Genomic DNA, 12,750 nt, shown 5'->3' on the forward strand with positions numbered 1-12,750 from the left:
CCACAAAATGGAAGATAAAGGTGGTGCTCTCCTTGCTGGTTCCCCACAGTGTGATTGTGCAAACGTTCGTGAGACTGGGGGAGTCTCCACTGCATGTGTGTATTTACTGGGAGACCTTTCCCACTGGACATCACTGAAAAAATGCAGTCAATTAGGAATGATACATGCATGAACCTTTTCTCTGAAGGTGCTAGAATGAGGACTGCTCCCTTCAAGGACTTTAGTTTTCAGTTTTCATTGGAAATGCTGTGTTCAAATGTTTATCTCATGTCTACTTTGACCAGCTTTGGCAGATCTCAGAGATACTACAGATAGAGACAGGTGGTTTCTCCCCTCCCTAAGCCGATACAGTGTAAGCTTATTAGAGACTGTTTTTGTGACTACGATCATCATAGCCATTCCAAACTCTTTCTGTTCCTAAAGCAAGAGTGTACAAAGGAGGTACTTTTAAGATAAAATAAAACTATGTATATTAGTCTCCCTTATTATACTGTAAGATTATGGGTAGCCAAGCCTTCATTTTTGGGGAGAACATTTTGCTTTTCTGCCTCTTGCCTATATACTTCTGGGTGTTAGCCCTCTCTAGAGTGTACAGGTGGGTAGTGTTACGCGCTGGTGTGGTACNATACTTCTGGGTGTTAGCCCTCTCTAGAGTGTACAGGTGGGTAGTGTTACGCGCTGGTGTGGTACGGTGTCCCTGACTCGCTGGGACCCTGTTAAGGGTTGTCTTTCTGCAAAGCATTGGATCCTCAGGTGGCCTGGGCCAGAGAAAGGAGGGGCTCCTGGGATGCTGAAGGCCTGCTTCTTCTCTTCACTGTTCCACTGTGGAGAGCGCCGGGTTTGTCACTGGTGGTACAGCCTGATTCCTGTGATCTACCGAGGACAGGATGCTGTTACCTGTCCCTATTCACTGGCGCGACAGTTTGTTCATGCTTCGTCCATTTGCCTTGGCGTTACGGGGGCAGAAGAGTTTTGTCAGGCCAAGGTTTTACTAAATAAGAGGGACTGCATTTGAAGGCCTTTCTATATTCGCAAGTGGGATAAATGGTATCTGAGGGTTCACTGCACAGGTGTGTAAAGAACCATTTTTGGTGGGCTAGCTCCCAGTGGGGCTTTGCCTTCCCCTCGAGGTCCAGGAAGTGACTCTAGAACCTCAAGCTAAGGGCAAAGCTATAGTAATTTTTTTCTTATGTTTTGTCAGATAATATGAACTAGCCAATTAACATCATGTCAGTGTCTCTATTTTCAGATGAGACAAAGCATGAACACTGTAGGATCATGGCTGTTCATTTTAGACTTTATGAAAGAAAAGCATATGTTTTCGAAGGATTCCTGGGGGTGTGTATACAAATATATCAGACTTGTTGAAAGCAGGGCTCGAGACAAGTGGCCTATAAAGATAGAAGTCCACATCGTGTCTGGTCAGAAGTGGGTGGACAAACATGGGAGGTTTTATCTTACTAGACTGTCCAGGCGTAAACCCCTCCGACGTGGGATTAATTCCCTCTCTACTTACCCAGAGTGGCTGTATTCCCAACACTCGAAGAAAGTTGTCTTTAATTCACTGACACATGCTATGCGAATGCTGCCTACAATATTGAATTCATTGTTGTAAGAAATTCAATTTGGACTTTTTCAGAGTGGTCGAGTCATTCCGAATCATGCGTCTACAAGCTCGATTTCTGTTTTGTTAGCATGACTATGGAAATTTTTGCTCATATTGTCTCTTGAGTCTTTCTCTTTCATCCAGGTTCTAGATATTTTACTGTGCTGCGTTTTCTGAGCTTGGCTTGTTATAAATTAAATATGTATATATTTTCTTTTTTCTGCTCAGGGAGTCCTATTCTCAACTTTTCCAACGGGAAAACAAATTAATAGGAGATGTCAGTTTATTGACAGAGGCCAAGGGTAACTAAAAATCATGCCTAGAAGAAGCACATCTGGGTATTTCCCTGTGAATGGATTTGTAATTACACGTGGTGTTTCATAGACCTGCACATGGCCATTGTCAGACACAGACTTTCACCTCTAAGGGTCTTTAATAGCTCACGTTTCAGTGCTTACTGTGGGTCGGACGCTGTCCAAAGCATCTTGCAAATGTTACCTCATCTAGTTCTCACCAATACTTGCTGATGTAGGTACCGGTTATTACCTTCTTTGTACAGATGAGAAAAATGAACCCATAGAGGTTAAATAGAGTGTCAGAGCTCATATGCTTTTAAGAAGCGCAGCTGGGATATTAACGCAGACCATCAGGCTTTAGAGTCCATGTGTTTAACCATTGGGCTGTACTACGTCTCACTGATGTTCAGAATCACAGTAATTGTGGTCCTGGTATTTAATTAGATGATAATGACTCTAGGGACAATGACATTGGCCATTTCAGATATGTATTTAGATGTAATGAGTGGGAGTTAAGCCTTTTCCAAGATGCTTTGGGGTGGGGGGATACCCTCATCGTTTGGGTGGCAATAATTCATGGTCATTACATTCTCAAGAGATGGAGCCAGGACTAAAGAGGCATAAGGTGGAAATGTCTGTACCATCCCTGGGGACCAGCCCAGACCCTGGGAATCACATGCACATGACATCCTTGGAATCTAGCTTGATGGTCTGGAAAATCTCAGTGGCTGGTTCCAGGCTGAGCCCCAAATTGGAGACTGAGTTATTTTTACCCACTTAGCAGGGGAAGCTCTTAGATGATGGAGAAGGGTTTTCAAGGGGTGCATGAAGGCTGAAAACAGCGACGTGAGAGGGTCATGGATGGAATCTATACTTCTGCCAGATTCTTTTTGAGAATTCCAGGTCAAAATAAGGGCTAAGAGTAGAGACAAGCACATTTGTCTATCCATCTACATTAATGCATTCCTTCAAAATGTCTTAAGACAACAGCTATCAGAGAGAGAGACCCATATTTCTAGTACATGTGGGGGAGTGGGGGTACTCTATAGCCCATCCCCATGTTTTGGTACAAATACATTATTTCATGATAGTTAAGATGAATTGGATTTGTTCTCAAAAGATAATTCTGCATTGTGATGTCTATACTGTGGAAGCAGTCATCTACAGGGGGTTTTTGTGTGTTTGTTTTATTTTTCTGTTGGGTACATGTATTTTACAAACCCCAATACTGTCTATGAAAAGACCTAAAGTTACATTATGGCATAAGTGAATTATTTTTTTTTCATATGACAAAAAAGCATTTACTTGACAGATGGCATCATCAGAAGATTATTTTAAATAGCAAAGGCCTCCTAATGCTGTAAAAAAGGATTGCATTTTTTTTTTAATTTTCCACTAGTCTTTCAGGCACACACCTATTGCTTCAAGGGAGGCAAGTCTGTGGGGCATTGATGGATTCCTTATTTTATTAAATTTTTACTTGGACGTTTGATGTTAAAAAGTAATCTAAATCTACCATATATCAATGGGTATCTTCATAAAGCTATGATTTTAACATCTGTGACTTTTTTCCTCAATTTTTTGAGTGTCAGAAAATGAAGAATTTCTTCTTCAGAGTCGACAGGGCCTGCAATGTGATACATAATTTAAAGCATCAATCAACCTCCCCTCCTCCAATAAGGTTAAAAATACAGTTCCCCACTTGCTTAGTGAAACCCCATATTTAGCATACATGGAATTCTCAGCTTGTAGTGATCCTGGAATGTTGAGAAATGTGAAATGATTTCACAGCAAACTTATAAACCACAGCACCAGTGACAGAATGGACCCTTCCAACCCCCATGCCATGTGTGTGCGTAAACATAGACAAACACACACACACACACACGCGCGCACACACAAAGAAGCAAAGGTATTTGGGGAATAGCGAAGTTTCACCATGAAGCATTTTGTGAAAATCGTTTAGTTAGTATTTCATATGAGATCTTGAGGATTGCTTCTGCCCATGATGCATTCTGTGGTCTAATGACTGTTCAGGTTGAATGTGCTTTGCTACCAACGACGATGCCAACGGGAATTTTGTTTTTAAATCAGTCTCTTAAAATAGTGCTGGTCCATGTCTTCTTGATGCTTTTGATACTTATGTGTTAACTGTGTCTAAAAGATTTACTTCTTCTTTAAGTTCTCTCATCAATTTATTCACAACTAGATGCACCTGCATTTCATTAAACATTTGGTGGCTGTTTCCATATCCACCAGAAGTCAGTTCTATGTGCAAAACAGACCTCACTCCCTGTTCAGTAGGTGTTTGCACAGTTGGAGTTCAAGATTAACAGTATTTCTCTAAAGCTGAAAAAAAAATCCAGTTCCAATAACCATTTTGTCTGGAGGAGAAGATATTTTTTTTTGACATTTTAAATGCATCCATATATACTTGTGTGCAAAATGTATAAATATATTGTGTAAAAGGCTTAAAATATTTGACAATTTATTGTTTTATTTAACATTTATAAGGCGATTTCCCAAATCTTCCTTTTCACAGAGGACTACATAATATACCTTCAAAAATATGTTAGAGGGTTTTCTTAGCATTTTTTTTTCATTAGAACAATCCATCATTGCACATTGTGATTATAATTTTTACAACATAATTGTACCTTCTATTGACAACTTCTCAGGCATTAACTAATTATGCCATTTAATAAAATTACAGTAATTGCATTAAAAGATTATCTGTTGAAAATTTAAAAGGACACTCTTTACTATTCTAGCATATTTTCATGTTTATATTTTCAACTATATAATTGAATTGCACTTTCAGACAGAATCATAGCTATGCTGACTGAAATCAGTTGGTATTTTGGAGTGTCCCAGTTTTGACGAGTAAGCATTAGAACTTTTTTTTTTTTTTGTATTATTCCTAGAAGAGCATACATTGCCAGTCTTCACATGGCCCCATTAGATAAGAAGTGAATGGTTAACTCTCACTTTTGTATGACAGGTGCCAGGTCTATATGGGAATGTTTTTGTCTCTACCTACTGCCTCCTCTCTGCTTTCTGGTGGGATACACTGACACATACTCATTTTCTGCCTTCTGTGAGTTTTCTGGTTGGGATTCATTGTCTTTTGCAGATTCTCAGTGAATTCAGTCTAGTTCTCTCTACTGTCCAGAGAAACCCTACTGTTAATTTGAACTTGGTCCTGAGTGTAGGGTCTTAAATCTTAGAGAAAGAAGAAATCTGGAGGTCATGTCACTCCTTGACCCAGCCAATGCCCTCTTCAAGCTTGCCCCATTCATTCCCTCCCTCGCTTTCTGCAACCATTGTTTGTCCAGCGTCTCAAGCACAGTTAGGTACTGGGATACAAAGATGAAACTGTCACGCTAAGTCTTCACCGGTCTCTTATCTGCCTCCCCTCTTTCCCCATCTCTCTTCATCCTTCTCTCCCTTCCTCCTTTTCATCCATCTACCCCTCCTCCCAGCTTCTCCCAGCCCTGCTCCCCATTTCTCTTGCCACACCCCACCCCCGCTTCTTTCCACTGCCCTCCTCTTATAGTTGAAACCACAGCAGTGCCATTTAATGATTAACACACACCATACGAAAAATTAAATTTGTCCTTTGGAGATCAACTTAATACACATTAGAATATTTTAAAAATATGAAATCGGCTACAAATGTGGGTAGGAATTATTATCTGATCTCGCTATTGGTAGGTGTGGTGTTGTTCTCCTAACTCAGAGAGAAGCTCGCTAAAGCAGGTGCACATACATGCATGTGCATAGTTGCTGCTTCATCACAGAGGATGATATGTGAGGACTTGTGGACGACCTGCTCCAGGATAGGGGGGAGATGCAAATCATTGTATTATATGCCACATATTAGTGTTCGAGAGTAGGCTATTTCTAGGGCTGATTCATGTGCATAGAACCACCAAATACCAAAGCATGCAGCTCTGTCTTTAAAGCTCTGAGAATACTCTTCATGTTCAACCTAATAAATTAATTCTTCACATCAAAAATGGAGGAATTTTATTTCTATGACCTAATAATTCAGGTTAATGTGAAACACTAAAGACTTATTCAGTGTTACTTAGCCATATGTTGGAAGGATTGTTTTAGGACAGTGTGAGCTACAGAATGTCAAAGGCCCCGTCTTTTACCTCTGCATATGTCCTTATGGTTTATGTGTTGGGTACACAGCAGGCTTCTAATCTGTGCTTCTTGGAAGAGTGCTAGAACCAGTACAAACCATCTGTTAGCAGATACTGCTTTCTTTTTATTCTAACTCCTCCTCTGGCCATGACAGCCTGTGGCCCCATCAGAAGGTAAAATCCATAGACAGCCTAACAGCTTCATCATAATCTTGTCCAATGTGCATTTTTCTAGCTTTCTCTCGATGTTGCCCATCCAGAGGGGTGGTGCTCATCTACAGCGAAAGGGCCAAAAGGCAGCCAGCAGTTGGAGAACCGGGGGAAGAGGAAGGGAGCTGGCAAATCTCTAACCCAATCAACAGCCCCTGAATGAGGGGGATTTTATTTTTGATTCTTACAGAGATGAGTGCTTTTCTCCCCCCCTTCTCCATCTGTTTCTATATGTGACACCTGGATGTGCAAACATTTTATATGATGCAAAAATATAAAAAATCTAGAAATAAAAGAGAAGGAGAAGGAGAAAAATCACCGGTGTGTGTGAAAACAGTTATAACCTGTTCCTGCTTTTTGTCCAGACCTGTTGAAGAGCCGTGATCAGCAGTTGTATTTCTGACTAATTTGATACTGCCTTTTTTTTTTTTTTTGGTCCAAGCTTTGTCATTTGTTTCTAAGCTGTCATTTTTATTAGTCTCTCTGGCTGATCTTTGGGGCTCCCCATCAGGTGGCGTGTGCTCTCTGTTGTCTGGCTGGGCTTGGCAAGCTGATGGCCCTTTTATTGCCATGTGCAGTGCGGGCGTGCTTGCCTTAGCCTGTAGCCTGTAATTAGACCCACTACAGGCGACAGTTACAGGAGAGCCTGGTAATCATTCTAGCTGCCTGATCTGATGTTTATGGAGAGAAACCTTCTTTGTGGTCTGGTGAGGGTTTACTATGCTGTATTGTGCTTTTTGCCATTCGATTTATGACTTAGGAAGGTGTGTTTTGCTACCTCTCCTCCTCTCTCAGTGTTGTGTCATTGGCTTTTTAAATAACAGCTAATTTGGGGTGGGGGGAGACAGTCACTGGCCTGATATTCCAACTCTCACTTTGATTAAAAAAGTTGCAAAGACAGTTAAAATCCAATTCAATAGGTCCTCATCTAAGCCATGTTTCTGTACAATGTTTGCTGATTTTTAATCTCACTGGGGTTTTCTTATAGCCCAAATCCATATATAACCAACATATACATAGCCCACATTCATATGGCCCTTTAAAATGACTTTTCTATTTCTGAGCAAGCTTTTTTAAATTTTTGTTTCAAGTTATTGCCAAAGATGCTTCATTTTGCCAAGGAAAAAAAAAGAAGAAGAAAGAAATGCACTTCTTAGCTCACTAGGTATTGAAAACAACAGCCTCATGGCCAGTGTTTTAAGTCTGGAAAAGCATGGAGCTATAGAATGTTAAATTAGAGGGTCCTTCACATTCAGTAAAGTGATTTTCCCAAGGCCTCCTGGCTTGTTAGAACAGAGGTTGCTGCTCTACCCCTATACACTTGTCTAGTATATGACGTTTGTGGTCATGAACTTCACAAGTATGGTTTTAGTTCATGAGTATGCACTGCGTCTACACGGTAGCCATGAATTATGTTCTTAAAAAACAACATTTTTCCTGAAGTCTTACATTTGAGCAATATTGTATATGTCTGCAGACCTGCTACTCAGAAGGGTAATATGGCTGAGAGGAGCAAAAGTCTCGAAGTTACTTCATCTGGCTGACCCTTCTCTTGCAGGGGATGGATCCTTGTTTTCGTTTCATTTCATTTTTTTTTAAATTTATTTATTTATCCACTTTAGAGAGAGAGCGAGCATGCATGCATTGGCATGGGGGTGTAGGGTAGAGGGAGAGAGAGAGTCCCAAGCAGTCTCACCCCGCCCTCGCAGGGCCCAAGGAAGGGCCGCTGGGCGGATTCCAAGACCCTGAGATCATGACCTGAGACAATGTCAAGAGTTGGTCACTTAAACCAACTGAGCCAGCCAGGCACCCTAGCTGATGGATCTTTCTAATCCAAACTTTATGTTGATAGTAATGGAAACATGAATAGGGTGATGAGGATGGTGATGGTCTATGCTTTTGTGTTGAAGCTTTGACATCTGCTCTTAAAACCTGTTCTTTATTGGGTTACAGTAACTCTTAGTAAAATACTATCTAACCTTTGTCTTTTGCTTAAAGAGCAACAAAACCCTAGGTACGAATTTGCTGTTACTTTCTTCTCTGGTCTATTTCTTCTCTGCTATAAGCCAGGTGTATGCAGTTATAAACTTTTTTTGTAAACTGTTCCTTAGAAAAACTGCTCTCCTTGGAAATCATTGAAGTCCTCACCATTTTGGTAAGGAAATTACTATAGGCTAAGTTTCCATCAGAATTTTAGTTTCCAAAATTGGATAATGTGATGTGTGCTTTGCTGTTAAAAAAAAAAAAAAAAAGGCTGCCTGTGACCACAGTCCCCTACACCTTTCAGTAAATTTAATTTTGCATTCTCTTGGTGATTCTTACATGTTTAATAATATATATTGTTTCAAAAGATAATTGATACCCTAGAAATTTAGTGCACACACATAGGCGTACACAGACACACACAGAATAAGAGGAAGAGGAGGAGGAAGAAAAGAAAGGAAAAGAGGAAAAGAAAGAACCGCAAATAGCCTGACCATTGCTTGGGTTTACTTAAAGATAGTCCTGCAGGTGGCGATAGAAACTCATAAATGATAAAAGTCCAAGGTAAATTTCTGTGGATTGTTTCTTGGGGATTTTAATTTCAGCAATTTATTTTTAATTTAATACAATCATCTACAAGCAGAAATCATTATATTAGTTTAAAAAAAAAAACCTCAAGTTTTGGCATTGCGTAATCTCTTTTTATGATAATTTACTCAGATATTCTATGGCATGTTCATCTTTATGCACAAGGGATGAGATCCGAATTAATGCGAAGTTGGTTCAGATTTCCTAGGACAACGATTTTAAGCCTGTTTTCCCTTTTATTTTGAATTTTCTTAACTGAAGTTGTACGCTTATGCCATTGGTCAGGGTTATAAAGTCCTTTGCTATTGTCCTAAATTGCTTAGGCATAGAGCTGTGTGTGTGTGTGTGTGTGTGTGTGTGTGTGTGTGTGTCCGTGTCCGTATACAGATACACCTTCTCATCAGAGTATTAAATCCAGTCGGTTCAGGAGGGCATTTCCTTCCTTAGCTCATTGTTCATGGTTACCTTTAATCTGAGTGGAATCACGAATTCCTTGAAAGCAATTTTACCCAGGGATTAAAAGCATAAACAATTTCTTTTAAAACATTAGAAGATGCATAGTCGATATGGTAACATTTTTTCCAGTTACTTTCTTTATTTCATTTTGAATTTCAGGCAGTGTTGAAGCAAAGTTAAAGCATTCAGTAGATCTTTCTTTATTGCTAGTTAAGGTTCAAAAGTTCTTAAATTGCTTCTGTGGGTATATATTTTCATCTGCCATTTTTTCCTTCTCAAGTTGGGGTTTGCAAATGCTAACTCCAAAGTGATTTGCTGAAACATAAAGCTAATATGCAGCTCTTCTCTTTTCTTGCAGTCTCATTTGAAAGACGTTGGCAGTACACATTTTCAAGGGGCAACTGCCTTGATTCTAAGAAGATGTAATTATTTTACTTTACATGCTATAGGCTTTAAATGCTAAGTGTCATCAACAAAGCTGTGATAGTCTTGAGCAAATTATGTGAATTTCGGCCTTTGTCTCTCTTGTGAACATTTCACTAAGTCTTGTGATGAAGTTCAAGACCAATAAGGTCTTGTATACCATAAGCTTGGATACAGAATTTCTTATAATGGAAGGGGGAGGAAAAGAAAAAAGAACAGAAAAGAAACCTTCTAGCCTTCTTATATTCTGTTTCAATTGCTATTCCAATTACTCATGAGGGAGAAAAGTGGAAAGTAAGTCAGAGTCTCAGAAAACCTATTTTGCTGTCTTTGTATAAAGAATATTCAGTTCTCTGCTCTGTTAGCAGCTGACCAAAATCTAATCCATTAAAAAATATATCGTGGTAAGCAGTTCTTGAAAATGTTTATAATAAATGGTAAAAGCCAAGCTTCCACTGTGAGATTAGCAGTTGGAACAGGATGTGTTCATCAGGAAATAGGTTATTGCCTGACCGGTGTGTCTTGCCATGTGACCTGCAGGACAGATGAAGATTTAAAAGCTTGGAGTGCAAGGAGTTTATTTGATTCCCCCTCTTTGCTTTCTTTCGCATATTACAGTACTGTTTACCTCACCTGGCATTTTTTTTTCAGTGAGTCGATTCTGAAGTTCATTTTATAGACAAAAAACATCAAACGTTTTGGAGGTTACCCCGCTCCCTGCAGCCCATGCTCATCTAATGACCCATCCATATTAATGCAAGTACAGTAGTCTCCCCTGCTTTGCAGTTTTGCCCTCCATGGTTTTCATTACCCGGTGTCAGCTGTGGTCTAGGAGTAGAAGGCCCTCTGCCCGATGTCTGTCAGAAGGTCACTAGTAACCTAGCGCTCCGTCCCGTACAAAAGGTATTTTCAGAGAGGCCACATTTACATAACTTCTGTTATAGTATGTTGTTATAATTGTTCTGTTTCGTTACTCGTTATTAATCTCTGTTGTTAATCTCTTACTGTGCCTAATTTATAAATTAAGTTTCATCATTGTATGGGAAAAACACAGGATACAGAGGGCTCAGTACTCTTTATGGTTTCAGGCAGCCGCTGGGGGTCTTGGACAGTATCCCCTGCAGATAAGTGGGGAACTACTGTAATTCACTTTTACAGAACAGACTCTGTAGCTTTAAAAAATAATAAGAGAATTGTGAAAGACTATTTTCCAGAAGTCTAGACTCCCCTCCCTCCCCCCATCTTAAAGATACAGGAAATACGCAGAGGATTAAGGTGATTTTCCTGCTTTTGCTTGATTGCAATCTGGTCTCAGACCTAGTGGACAGTAGTGCTTATGAATAATGCCTTCTATGTGGATGATACCTATAGTAACACACGGAGTGACTAAGAGATCAAATATGCTGGCTAAAAAGCCTTAGGGAAGCATTATTTGTCTGAGGTCTGATCTATTGTCTGGGAGGTCGGAGAGTGTTAATGCACTCTGCAAAGATTACACTCCCTCTCTAATTGCTCCTACACTTCCTTAAAGGATTTAAACAGTCAGGAAAGGTGACGCTCCTTGTCAATTTTTGTCTTCTGCCTGGAGTTGAAGTTTATCTGTCTTTCCACTGAGACCACTAGATCAAGTAACCCAGCCATTGTCAAAGGCATAAACTCTGAATTAAGAGTAAAAGCAATGAGAGATGTTATTTACAGCTCCATTATTACTTGCTCTTTAAATGCTTTGCATTCCATTTCTAATGTTTACATTGTGAAAATGACAGCATATCCGTGTTCAAAATGGGGGCTGAAAAGAGTCTAAGGCTTCACGTTGATTTTTGATCAGATTTGTTTTCGTAATCTCTTCTCAATGCCGTAAGGCCCAGTGTGGCATCTTGCATTTAGGTTATTTCAGTTAAAGACGTGGAGGATGGTGAACTTTAGCATTTCCTCTGTGCTGCTGTCCCTCTGTGCCCCCAACACACACACACACACACACACACACACACACACACACACACAAACACACACACACACACACACACACACACACACACACACAAACACACACACACACACAAACACACCATTCTGAAATGTTTATCCTGAATTAGGCATTTACAAGATTGACCAACCCGAAGGACCTGGTGACTTTGTCCAGACCATCACTGTAAATTTCAAACCTTGTGCAAACACATTTTTAAAAAGCTCTTTTCTGCATTAGAGAATACTTCCTCGATCCTGTGTGTCCAGGAGCTGATAGAGTAAATTTTATCAGAGACTATGTCTCTTATGTTGCTTTGATTATAACTCAGTATTTTCAAAATGACACTGAAAAGCTTAAAGGAAGGTGTTGCCTTTTCTTCCTCACAGAAGTTTAGGAAATATTGGGGATTTGTATGTTTGAGCAAGCATATTGAGTCCTTAAATGCATGGTTTGTATAGCTGTAGGAGTGGGGAGGGCAAGCTTGCATTTCACCCTGAGCAGTTTTTACCCACTATGCACAATTGTCATTGAGAGGTAAGAATTTGTCTCCGATCAGTTCAAATCACTAATATATGTGGCTTAGAGCCTACAATATAATATTTATGTAGCTTCCGGAAGAGACTTGGGAGGATTCCCTGTAATTCAAGATGGTAGTCTGAATGATGGGTGTAGAAGGATTTTTTTTTTTTTTTTAAGAAATCCTTGTTTGTCCCTTGGGATTTTCACACTTTTCGGCTGACGGCACTGTATTTTACTCATACTGTATAAAGCTGTCAGTGTATTCGTTATATGTGTCTCCTGAAGACTCAGAGCAGATGACAAGAACAATTGCTAGAGGGGAAAAAACACATTTGAATCAACATCTTCAGAGCAAAATTTCTCTGGTGTCTCCTGTTCCTGCTCCTACGTGGACTGTCCCTCGCACTTTTCTTATTGCATGCTCTCTCACACTGTTGGTAGATTACACTGAATGTTTCATCTGTATATAAAAATTAAAAATTCAAACAAAAATCTGGCCCACATGAAGAACAGGCCCTTTGGGCATATGGTTCATTATGCATATTCGTT

At 39.8% G+C, this 12,750-nt stretch overlaps 1 protein-coding gene and 1 long non-coding RNA gene across 2 annotated transcripts in view; both read left to right on the forward strand.

The window, feature by feature from the left end:
- The window catches only part of MCTP2 (multiple C2 and transmembrane domain containing 2), a 234,536-nt gene that overhangs the window by 149,356 nt on the left and 72,430 nt on the right, over positions 1-12,750 (forward strand). The gene's annotated exons all lie outside the window — the stretch shown is intronic.
- On the forward strand, positions 7-6,630 carry LOC117803722. The gene is made up of 2 exons (XR_004627699.1): positions 7-595; positions 662-6,630. It is a non-coding gene; the product is annotated as an uncharacterized LOC117803722 (long non-coding RNA).

Source organism: Ailuropoda melanoleuca, chromosome 9 (assembly GCF_002007445.2).
Source record: "Ailuropoda melanoleuca isolate Jingjing chromosome 9, ASM200744v2, whole genome shotgun sequence".
Taxonomy (NCBI): Eukaryota; Metazoa; Chordata; class Mammalia; order Carnivora; family Ursidae; genus Ailuropoda; species Ailuropoda melanoleuca.